This window comes from Sciurus vulgaris, assembly GCF_902686455.1.
Source record: "Sciurus vulgaris genome assembly, chromosome: 4".
Lineage (NCBI taxonomy): Eukaryota > Metazoa > Chordata > Mammalia > Rodentia > Sciuridae > Sciurus > Sciurus vulgaris.
The window spans coordinates 91,176,355-91,188,412 of record NC_136464.1 but is presented as its reverse complement, the minus strand read 5'-3'; the positions used below and the strand labels follow the sequence as shown (position 1 = coordinate 91,188,412).

General features: G+C 39.4%; 1 long non-coding RNA gene and 1 pseudogene across 2 annotated transcripts in view; one reads left to right on the top strand and one right to left on the bottom strand.

Moving 5' to 3' along the window:
* Window positions 1-2,821, top strand: part of LOC306660257 (roquin-2-like) — a 12,945-nt pseudogene extending 10,124 nt beyond the window's left edge. The window contains exon 2 of the transcript in view: window positions 3-2,821. The product of the transcript in view is annotated as a roquin-2-like (transcript). The remainder of the gene's footprint in view (window positions 1-2) is intronic.
* LOC306660608 overlaps window positions 1-12,058 on the bottom strand; it is a 601,149-nt gene that overhangs the window by 84,434 nt on the left and 504,657 nt on the right. The gene's annotated exons all lie outside the window — the stretch shown is intronic.

Sequence of the window (12,058 nt, the reverse complement as noted above, 5' to 3'; positions counted from 1 at the left end):
AGCTAAAGGAGGAATTCCGTAGTTAGGAGGCACTACGCAGAGAACATGACGCCCAAATTGTTCATATTGCTATGGAAGCAGGACTCCGTATTTCACCTGAGCAGTGGTCCTCACTTTTACATGGTGACTTGGCTCATAAATCACACATGCAATCTATCATTGACAAGCTGCAGTCCCCAGAATCATTTGCAAAGAGTGTCCAGGAATTGACAATTGTTTTGCAACCAACGAGCGACCCAGCTAACTTGAATAGACTGAGGCCTCATTTAGAGCTTCTTGCGAACATAGACCCTAATCCAGAGGCTGTTTCACCTACTTGGGAGCAGCTAGAAAATGCAATGGTAGCTGTTAAAACAGTGGTTCATGGCCTTGTGGACTTCATACAAAATTACAGCAGAAAAGGCCATGAGACACCTCAACCTCATCGCCGAACAGCAAATACAAGACTAGCATGTGCCGAGATTTGCGACAGCAAGGGGGGTGTCCACAAGGAACAAATTGTACGTTTGCCCATTCTCAGGAAGAGCTTGAAAAGTATCGATTAAGGAACAAAAAGATCAATGCGACTGTAAGAATGTTTCCTCTTCTAAATAAAGTTGGTGTAAACAACACTGTCACCAACCACAGCCGGAAATGTCATTTCTGTCATAGGAAGTACTGAAACAACCGGGAAAATTGTTCCAAGTACAAATGGAATATCAAATGCAGAAAACAGTGTTTCCCAGCTAATCCCATGTAGTACTGACAGTACTTTAAGAGCTCTGGAGTCTGTGAAGAAAGTGGGGAAGGTTGGCACTAATGGTCAGAATGTTGCTGGGCCCTCTGCAGAGTCTGTAACTGAAAATAAAATTGGTTCTCCACCCAAGAGTCCTGTAAGTAACATAACTGCTACCTCAGCTGGGCCCTCTAATGTTGGAGCAGAACTGAATTCTGTGCCTCCAAAATCCAGCCCATTTCTCACTAGGGTACCAGTATACCCTCAGCATTCTGAAACATTCAGTATTTTCAAGATCCAAGGACTCAGATACCCTTTGAAGTCCCACAGTACCCACAAACAGGATACTACCCACCACCTCCAACGGTACCAGCTGGTGTGGCTCCCTGTGTTCCTCGCTTTGTGAGACCCAATAATGTTCCAGAGTCCTCCCTCCCACCTGCTTCCATGCCATATGCCGATCATTACAGTACATTTTCCCCTCGAGATCATGAATTCTTCTCCTTACCAATCTCCTCCTCCGCAGCAGTATGGACCAGTTCCTCCAGTACCTTCTGGAATGTATGCTCCTGTGTACAACAGTAGGTGCATCTGGCGTCCACCCATGTACCAACGAGATGACATTATTAGAAGCAATCTTTACCTCCAATGGATGTGATGCACTCATCTGTCTATCAGACATCTTTGCGGGAAAGATATAACTCATTAGATGGATATTATTCAGTGGCTTGTCAGCCACCAAGTGAGCCAAGGACAACGGTGCCTTTACCAAGGGAACCTTGTGGTCATTTGAAGACCAGTTGCGAGGAGCAGATACGAAGAAAGCCAGATCAGTGGGCACAGTACCACACTCAGAAAGCACCTGTGTCTTCAACTCTTCCTGTGGCAACACAGTCACCAACACCACCTTCTCCTCTATTCAGTGCAGACTTCCACACCGTTTCCCTGAGCCTGTGAGTGGTACAAAATTTGAAGATCATCTTTCCCATTATTCTCCCTGGTCTTGTGGTACCATAGGCTCCTGTATAAATGCCATCGATTCAGAGCCGAAAGATGTAATTGCTAATTCAAATGCTGTGTTAATGGACCTGGACAGTGGAGATGTTAAGAGAAGAGTGCATTTATTTGAAACTCAGAGAAGGACAAAAGAAGAGATCCAATAATTCCCTTTAGTGATGGACCTATTATCTCAAAATGGGGTGCAATTTCCCGATCTTCCCGCACAGGTTACCATACTACAGATCCTGTCCAGGCTACTGCTTCCCAAGGAAGTGCAACTAAGCCCATTAAGTGTATCAGATTATGTCCCTTATGTCAATGCCATGGATTCAAGGTGGAGTTCATATGGCAATGAGGCCACATCATCAGCACACTATATTGAACGGGATAGATTCATTGTTACTGATTTATCTGGTCATAGAAAGCATTCCAGTACTGGAGACCTTTTGAGCATTGAACTTCAGCAGGCCAAGATAACTCATTACTTCTTCAGAGGGAGGCTAATGCTCTAGCCATGCAACAGAAATGGAATTCCCTGGATGAAGGCCGTCACCTTACCTTAAATCTTCTAAGCAAGGAGATTGAACTGAGAAATGGAGAGAGTGATTATACTGAAGATGCAGCAGATACTAAGCTGATAGAGATATTGAGTTAGAGCTTTCAGCACTTGATACTGATGAACCTGATGGACAAAGTGAACAAATTGAAGAAATCCTGGACATGCAACTTGGTATCAGTTCTCAAAATGATCAGTTGCTGAATGGAACTACAGTGGAAAATGGGCATCCAGCCAGTCCAACAGCACCAGAAGGAGCCACTAAAGCAGAAGAGACAGAGTTCAGGTGAAGATCATGTGATTCTGGAGGAGCAAAAAACAATTCTGCCGGTAACTTCTTGCTTTAACCAGCCACTTCCAGTGTCTATTAGCAATGCAAGTTGCCTCCCCATCACCACATCTGTCAGTGTTGGCAACCTCATTCTGAAAACTCATGTTATGTCCGAAGATAAAAACGACTTTTTAAAACCTGTTGCAAATGGGAAGATGGTTAACAGCTGAAAGGAGGTTCATCTTTCAAATTTGTGACCACCCATGGAAGCATTTACACTGGCTTTTTATATTATATAATATATATTATGTAATGTATATTTTTTTAAAAAAAGATATTACTGGGGGCATCCATTTCCTGTGGACTCTGATACTTCAAGCCCTCTTGCATTATTAGCATTATGAAAAAAAAAAAAAAGAAAATTTACTTTACTAGGGTAATATGTTCACTTTCCAGAAGTGATTGGAATTTGGACAACATTTAATAACTTAAGCTTCAAGCAGCTTATTATGAGTTTGTAGCAATCCGGTGCAGTAACTGAGCCATTTCCTATTTTAAATGGCTTCTATAGAAAATTAACAACTCAGTTATTAAACTAGCAGGATCCCACAATGATACATCTAGTGAAAGTAGACTTAATTAACTTATTTATTTCTATTTTATGTTTCACTGAGAGAAATTTCCATCTCATTCCAGCTGCTTTATTTATCTTTTTCATGGGACTTTGCATGAATTTTTTTTTCCTTTTTTTTTTTTTCCCTTTTTTTAATTTTGAAGAGTGGAGTTAGACGTTCTTACCATAGAATTTTACAGGGTTATATACTAGCTTTCTTTACTGCATTATATGTAGGAGTGTGGTGCAGTGCTTTTATCTGTAGCATTTAATTTTTTTTGATTTTCCATTTTTCAAGAATAGTTTCTGCTTTATTAATATTTACACACAGGCTACTTGTTGAAGTAATTAATTAAAAATATAACCAAGTGCCTAAGTCTTTCAGCTGATGTACTAGATATTAAATTCTCCTAAGTTATGCAGAATCATTTTTCCAATTTTGATAAATGCACTAATGTAATGGCAGTTTTTTAAAATGCAGATTTAAGCCTGTACATTATTGAATCTGATGACTTGGCAAAAGAATCAGGTGCTTTCAGCTTTCTTGAGAAAACCGTGTATGTAGTGTTTGCACTGACTAACAAGATGGTATTGCTGGGTTTAATTTCAAATAATTAATTTGGATGTTCATTGCATTATCTTGGTTAAATATTGTTTATTGTTACTTTATGTTGGGGTTTTAATTTTCCTTGTTTTCTGTTAGGTTGATAAGACTATGAACCATGTAATAGTAGAACATTGGCTAACATTTACTCATACTTAAAAACATGAATAATATCTGCCCTGCCATAATGTGACTGAAATTGTTTTGACTTGGCATCTGAAAGTATGCAGTATGTTCAACCAGCCGTGCCTCAGATTTGTGGGAGGTATTTTATTGAAACCTAAATTTCAGTCAACATTTGAAAACAAAAGCTGGGCATTCCTTCCTGGTGATCTTGCCTATAGTTTGTCTTTTTGTTTTTCCTCCATTTCTTTAAGATTAGTTTGACTTTTATTATTATATTTTTTAAATTAACTTCTGTGAAGTTGTTTACTCTGAAAATTGTACTGGAATATTTTAAGCCAAGCTGATCTTTCACCAGGTGTACTGTATGTAAGGGCTTTTCCTGCTAGCAAGATGCTTAAACAGGATCATGTTATTGGTCGTCTGAGCTATTTAGTTATTTTACAAAACCACAGCATTGTATCAGATAAGATTTTGATAAAAGTTTTGTGCACATTTCCAGGAGCGGGAGGGTTGACATTTCCCTGAAATTTCTTGATCAGAATGAGTAAATACTGGTGTTTGATACCTGTCTTAATGAACATGCTCATAAAGTGACTGATAAGTTGTAAATATACCTGAGAAACAAAGGGGTAGTTTTGATATTCTGGTGTCAGTATGGAAGATCTTACACATTTATTTAATACTCAAATGTATGAAGATTTTGTAGCATAACAGCACAGTAGCCTTGACTTAATTTCCTTTCTTTAGTATTGTACCTTTTTGCCATGGCCAGTGCTCCCCATCCCTACAAAGACATTTTATTTATTTCACTCTGTAATCTGAAATGAATAGGAACAAGAGTTTTAAACCATGTTACATTAACTTATTTCTGACATTATAAATTAGCCTAGGATATTACAGGAACATGATTGTTATATAATTTATATCAGAACCTTTCTATAAATATGTGCTTATTACATTTTAAATGCTTCCAATGTACTTTATTTGCTGTTTGTAATTCCAAAAAGGATATGCAAACCAGTCTGTCTATTTCATGGATATTTAATAGTGAGATCTTCCATGTTGAAGGTAATGTATTTTTTTTTAAGATTTTAAAATTGCTATTTTGTTACAAAATAGAGACCTATTAACAGTTCAAGAGCTCCTTATGTGCCCTCAGGGAAAGAACCTTCTGTGCAACAGAACTACACAAAACATCTTCAGCACGTTCTGAGGGTGAATATATACTACATAAATTGATCTTGTGTATTTAACCTTATCTTTTTAATTTTAAAATTGAAATTTTAAAACTTGGTTGTGCTCTGCTGGAGGGGGTTGGGATAAACTGCTTAGGTGTTTGCCTACTTGTCCAGTAAATTACATTTGCATCAGTGTATGTAATACCTGCCACCTTACCGGTATGTCTCAGAACATTTATATTAAAATAATGCTTGTCTTGCAGCAGGTGATCCCATAAAACATAACTCCCTATTCTTAACATGTTACTCTCTCACTAACAACATAGGAATTGTTTCTGTGTTGTGATTATTCTGCATTGCATCTTTCTGTATGGTGGCCACCTTTTGCCTGTCATGGTGGATTTTAATGTGAGTAAAGCCATTGGTTCTCTACCACTTTAGAAGAAAACAGCGCATCTGATCTTTCTTCAAAATGGTACCTACTGATGTCATAGAGGAAAATAGTACAATCAGACCTAGAATGTGACTTTAACATTGAGGACCAGGGTCATTTGACCCTTTTACCAACATGTTGTAATGTACCCGTATTTGGAATCAAAGACTACAGCGCAACAGGAGAGGAAATTTGTAATGCTGGTAACTAAACTGTTGCCATTCAGGAAAAAGCAGTCTGAGGTCTGGAAATCAGGAAATTGGTGGTTTCTTTCTTTTTTGTGATTTTCCTTTTTGAATTTTTAAGTCTCATTCCAAAATCCATGTGCCTCATTTAGATGCCATGGATGTAGTATCAGTAATTTTTTTTTTTTTGTGGTCTCATTTCATTTTATGAATTCTGAGAAAGTTATATATGTATTTCTTCCCAGTTGGTACCCAAACAAATCAGATTCCCTTGCCTTTGCTGCAGTGACTTACTTTCAATGCCATGTGATGAGCCAGTGTCATATGTAAAGTTGTACATTGTAATTTTCAAGAGAAGGTAGTTCATTAGACCAGTGACACTGATTTTCCCCCTCTGTTGGCCTTTAATAAGAGAATAGAAAATGAAACCTCACATACTAAAACTGAAATTGTCACCAAGATTTCAAATCGGTGTTAAGTATATAAATCACATTCCAATTTTACCTACTGCCTTGAGAAAATTATAAAAATGCACAGCAGTTCATAGGAATTTTAAATTGGATCAGTTAAATGTTTGAAAAAAATATTCTAAAAACCATCTACCTTGCTTTTGCATTTGGATGTTAAAGCCCATGTTGTCTTCTTAGCAAGGGTGGAATTTGTAACAGATTCAGTAAGTGATTTAAATTTTGAATCTGAATATTTCTTCCCTAGCTTCTTTGAGTCATTTTCTGAGCAGGCTGTCACCAGTATTGGTAACTGATCATTAAAGGGAAAAGTTGGATTGCAACTATGTATTAGTTTCCTGGAAGAACTTCCTTTGTGTTTTAGTGAATGAAGAATGTTGATGGGATCACTTACTGTAACTCCTACACAAGGACCCCTTCTGCAAGCAGAACACAAATGAACATGCTCATGGAGTATTCCATTTTCTGGATAAATAAGTTTGCTAGTAACTCCTTTATACTAGCAATTTCTTTGTATCCCTTTGCTGGCAAGGGAATATAAGGAGTCGAGACCACAGATTAGAACACCCCACATTTGAGATGAGACATATGTTTACTCCAAGAGCAGTTATTCCCCCAAGTCCAAAACTAGCAGTGTGAGTGTGTGTGTGTGTGTGTGTGTGTGTGTGGTGTTTGGGTTTTTTTCTTTTCTTTTGTTTTGTTTTTAACATAAAATTTTAAAAATATCCCCAAACCAGTGGAAAACAGACACTGGCTGCACTTAGTACTGCCAAAAGCCAAGGTCATTTGCACATATTCCATCAACCTGTCAAGAATTAGGCCTCATTTTATAACCCAAGGCATGGAAGTGCATGCATTCTCTTAGCTGGGCAAACAATTATACTGTAGTTGTGATACAACACATGTGGCTTTTATTTGTACTGCACATATCCACTGTACAGCCACTTGGGAGTATTGTGGTTAGCTTGCAGCAACTGCTGTCTGCATTTATACTGTTTATTGCATATTCTTTTCCCTGGAAGTGAAAGAGAAATGTTTTTCTTGTTGCATTGATTACACTTTATAAATTTGCTTAGCCAGAAAGTTTGGGAAAAGAGGCCTGTTTGTCAATTGTACAACCGATTGTGAAGCTCTAGTGTGAATATTTTTACGTCTGTATTAGACATTTTCTTTGCAAATCTATTGTTCGATTGAAATGTAAATGAAATTAAAGATGGTGTACACCCATCATGTAAAAAGCAGACACCATCTCTAAGATGGATTTAATGCTCATTTTTAAGGCATATACTCAGCTTCTATTTAAAACTATAATTTAAAATAATTCTGTACAATGAAATGGGGAATATATATGGGAATAAATTCTATTCCATTTATTTCAATTTGAATTTCCAAATTGTAATATTTCCCTTTGTGCTATAGGAATAGGATTAAATGGAGGAAGGCTAGGATTTATAAGGCCTGTTTATGTGGGGAGGACAGAGATGGAACAATGAGGGTTGTGATGATAGTGAATAGCAAAGAGTGAATTCTGTGTGTTTTGCTGTAGCACTGAAGTGAAGAGATAATTAGCTTTGGCTGTTCACAAAATAGAGCATCATGATTTTCAGTGTTTGAGAGAAATTTGATGCAAAAGTTTGCAGTATTTGACATGTATTTGCATGCACAAAATAAAATTATTTGTCCACCTTAAAAAAAAAAAGAAGGGCAAACACATTTCTGACCTCTGAAACTACAGAGTACAATTGCCTAATGTTGGTGGCACTATTTCATGATAGAAAAGGTTTAGGATAGGGTTTCCATGGCAGCTCTAGAACGCTACAGCGGGCCAGTCCCTGCGGCAGCGGGCTGAGTTGGTAGAAAAGAGAGGCCGAGATAGCTCAGTCAGTAGAGTGCTTGCCTTGCAAGCACAAGGCCCTGGGTTCGATCCCCAGCACCGCAAAAAAAAAAAAAAAAAAGAAAAAAAAAAAAGAGAGGCCGAGTCGCAGGACCCAAGTGGCCGGGGAGGAGTTCCCGCCGCGTCTGCCTCCCCGCCGCGCCCGCCAGGCCTGGGGGGACTGGCGAGGAGGTCGCTGAGCCACCTCGGCCTAAGGAAGCCGCCTGTGCCGGGCCGCGATCCTAACTCCGTACAGCGGCGATGATGTAGGGTCAGCTCCTCAAGAGGGGAGTGACAGCGCAGCCGGGGACACGGCATCCACACGAGAATGGCGGAAAGTCAAGCTGCGCCTCCGGAATCCCGGGCCCTCGGCGCGGGCCCCGGCGTGGGCTCCGCAGTCGCCTGGTGCCGGAGTTGGGGTGGTGAAGGACTGAAGGGGCCACGCCTGGGGCGCCCCGGTGTGCGCCCCGGGATTATTTCCGTCTTCCTTCCCGACAGACGGGGTAAATACAGCCCTTCATCCACTGATCCAACCTAAACGTGGCCGCCTGTGCGAGGCCTAACGGAAAAAAATGAGCAGGATGGAACCGCGCCTCCAGGGGGGCGCCCGGGCAGGACTTCCCACCCTGCTTCTGACGCTGGGGACCGGAGCAAGGCCTTACATCTCTCAGCGTTTTGGGGTTTTTTTGTTTTTGTTTTTGTTTTCCTTTTCCTGAAAACTGGTTGAGGACCTCAGTAAGATGAAACGTGTAGGCAATGAAGACTGTAGCTGGCACACAGTAGGTGATAGGATATGTTGGTTGTTCTCGCTCACCTCATCATATATGTGTCCAAAAAGCACTAGACCTGGTGTACTTTCACGGTTGCTACGAATTCAACAAAAAACCTACCTGAAGCCAGTTACAAATGGGTATCTCAGGAACGGGGGACTGGGAACTTAATGGTCTTTTGGTGTCCACAGCAATACGTGGAGGGTGGAGGCGCTGTGCCTGACACATGGCATGTACTCTGGAAAGAAGCTGGATACTGGGGTCATAGGTAGCTCAGGAGAAGGTGAAAGGGAGAGTCTAACACAGCAAACTCCACAAGGAGCAGAATTGAGGGAGACAAGGAGAAAAGATAGTGCTTTGAGTCTAGACCTGAACTATGCACAGGTTGTATGTCTTAGAGCCAACAATAAAAGGAAGTTTGGCTTCTCCGGTTTATGGCTCTAGGACTTCAGAGCTGCAGTGAGTTTGATCACAGGGGCAGCCGATGCCATGGGATTTGCTTCATCAAATGCACCTCAGCGTGTGGTTTTGGAGAAGGGGACTTTATGGACTGTTGTGGGACGGTGAAGAGTGCAGACTTTGATCAAGTGACCAGAGTGTGCACGGTCAGGGGGCGGACACAGTGAAGTCATGCACCACTTGTTAAAGTGCCCCAAAGTCCCAGCATTGCTCCTGTCTTAGTCCTGCCAAGGACTCATAATCTAATCGGGAAGGACAGATCAGACAAAGCCAAGTAAAGGGACAGTCTACCAAAGAGCTAGCCTGTAACCTTAGAAAATACCACGAAAGTCGCCCAAATACCTGGAATTGCTGCACTCTGAAGACAGAGACATGACAAGTAAACACAACATGCGGTTCTGCAGTGGAGCCTGATGCTGTCGAGGAAGTTGTTGGAATAACTGGAAAAGTTTGAATGAGGTCTCGGATTCCACGGTTGCGATGTCTATGTTAATTTCCTGATGTTTTAAATTTTTTTATTTAAAAAAAAAAAAAAAGAAAGAAAAGGTTTAGGATAGGTATAGCACAACATCTAAGACTGATGAAATTTGAAAAAATTACCGGTCTTGATCTTCAGCCAATACCAGCACTCCTTTCCTTGATTTCTTACTGTGTGCCAATCACTGTAATGTTTTATATTTTATTATTGAAATATCCGTATTGATATCTTTATCGAGCATATTATGGTAATTATAATGCATGTATGTGATGGGTAAATGTTGAATCAGGGTAAAGAATTTCTATCTTCTCCATCAAACCTTATGTGTTGGAAATTTAATACTCACTTTGAAGTGTATGATACACTGTTTTGATCAGCAGTTCCCTACTACATTACTGAAGTCCAGAACAAATCCTCCTCTCTATTTTATTCCCTTGTGATCTCCTTCTACCTAGCTATTCCTGCCCTTCCCACTCTTTTAGTGGTCAATATTCCCTTCATTATATGAAAGTGACCATTTAATGAATACAAATGTGTGAGAACACTTAGGGTATGTCATTCTTTGTCTGACTTATTTCACTTAATAATGATCTCTGGTAGCATACATATTTAGCCCACATTTTAATTGGTTTGTTATTGTTTTTTGGCTTTGAAGTTTCTTGTATATATGGGATATTAATCCTTATCAGATGAATAGTATGCAACTACTTTCTCCCATTTTGAGGTCGTCTGTTCGCCCTGTTGATTATTTTCTCTGCTGCCATAGATGTTTCTTAGTTTTGATGTAGTTCCCACTTGTCAATGTTTATCTTTTGTTGCTTGTGAGTTTGGGATCTTCACTGCTCATACAATGACTTGAAGTGTTTCCCTATGACTTCTTTTAGTAATTTCATATTATGCCGGCAATTTTGAGTTGATTTTTGTGCATAGTAAAAAGGGACTGAGATTCATTATTTTGCATATGTATCCAATTTTACTAGCACCACTTATTGCTGAGAGTATCCTTCCCCACTGTATCCTCCTTGCACTTCTGTCAAAACTCAGCTTTATGTACATGGGTTATTTATGGACACCTTATTTTGTTTTATTGGACTATGTGTTATGGTTTGGATTGTGATGTGCCCCCAGAAGCTCACATGTGGACCAATACAAGAAGGTTTGGAGGAGGAAATGATTGGGTTCAGCCTTAATCTAATCAGTAAATTGATCCCTGATGGTATTAAGTGAGTGGTAACTGGAGACAGGTGGAGGTGTGTCGAGAGGAAGTGGTTCATTGGGGCCATGGTTAAGGGGTATATATTTGTATCTGGAGAGTGGATTCTCTCTCTATGCTCCCTGATCACCACATAAGCTGTTTCCCTCTGCTCCACTCTTCTGCCATGACTATCCTGCCTCATCTCAGCCTGAGGAATGGAGTCTGCTGTCTACAGAATGTGACCTCTGAAATTGTGAGCCCCCTAATAAACTTTTCCTCCTTTAAAATTGTTCTGGTCAGATTTAGTCACAGCAGCGAAAAAGCTGACTACAATTCTATGTGTCTGTTTTTTATGCTGGAATCACACGGTTTTGTCACTATACCTTGGTGAGCTTTTTAGTATGTTTTGAACTCAGGTATCATGATGCATCAGTTTTGTGTGTTGTTTTTGCTTCTTCTTATTTGTACTAGTTTTTTTTTTTTTTTCTTTTCTGAGTTTTTCTGAGTATTGCTTTTAACTATTCTGGATCATTTTGGGTTCCATATGAATTTTAGAATTTTTTAAAATCTATTTCAGTGAAGAAAGTCTTTGGCATTTTCATGGTCATTGCACTGAATGTGTAGATCACCGTTAGGTAATATGATAATTTTAACAAATTAATTCTTCCAATTTATGAACAAGAAATACCTTTCCATATTTGGTGTCCTTTAAAATGTCTTTTGTCAGGTTTTTTATAGTTATTCATTGTAGAGGTTTTCATTTCCTTTGTTAAATTTATCCTAATATGTTTATAATTGTTCTGAATAGAATTGACTTTTTTTTTTTTTTTTTTTTAACCAGGAATTAAACCCAGAGGCACTTGTCCAATGAGCCACATCCCCAGTCCTTTTTTTATTTTATTTTATTTAGGGACAGGGTCTCACTGAATTGCTAAGAGCCTCACTAAGCTGCTGAGGCTTGCTTTGAACTTGCAATCCTCCTGCCTCAGCCTTCCAAACCCTGGGATTACAGTAGTGTGCCAGTGTACATGGCTCAGGATTAATTTCTTAATATCTTTTTGGCAAGTCAATTATAATAAAAATATTTCTATTTTCTCATAGTTTGACTTTGTATCCTATAACTTTTCTGATTTGTT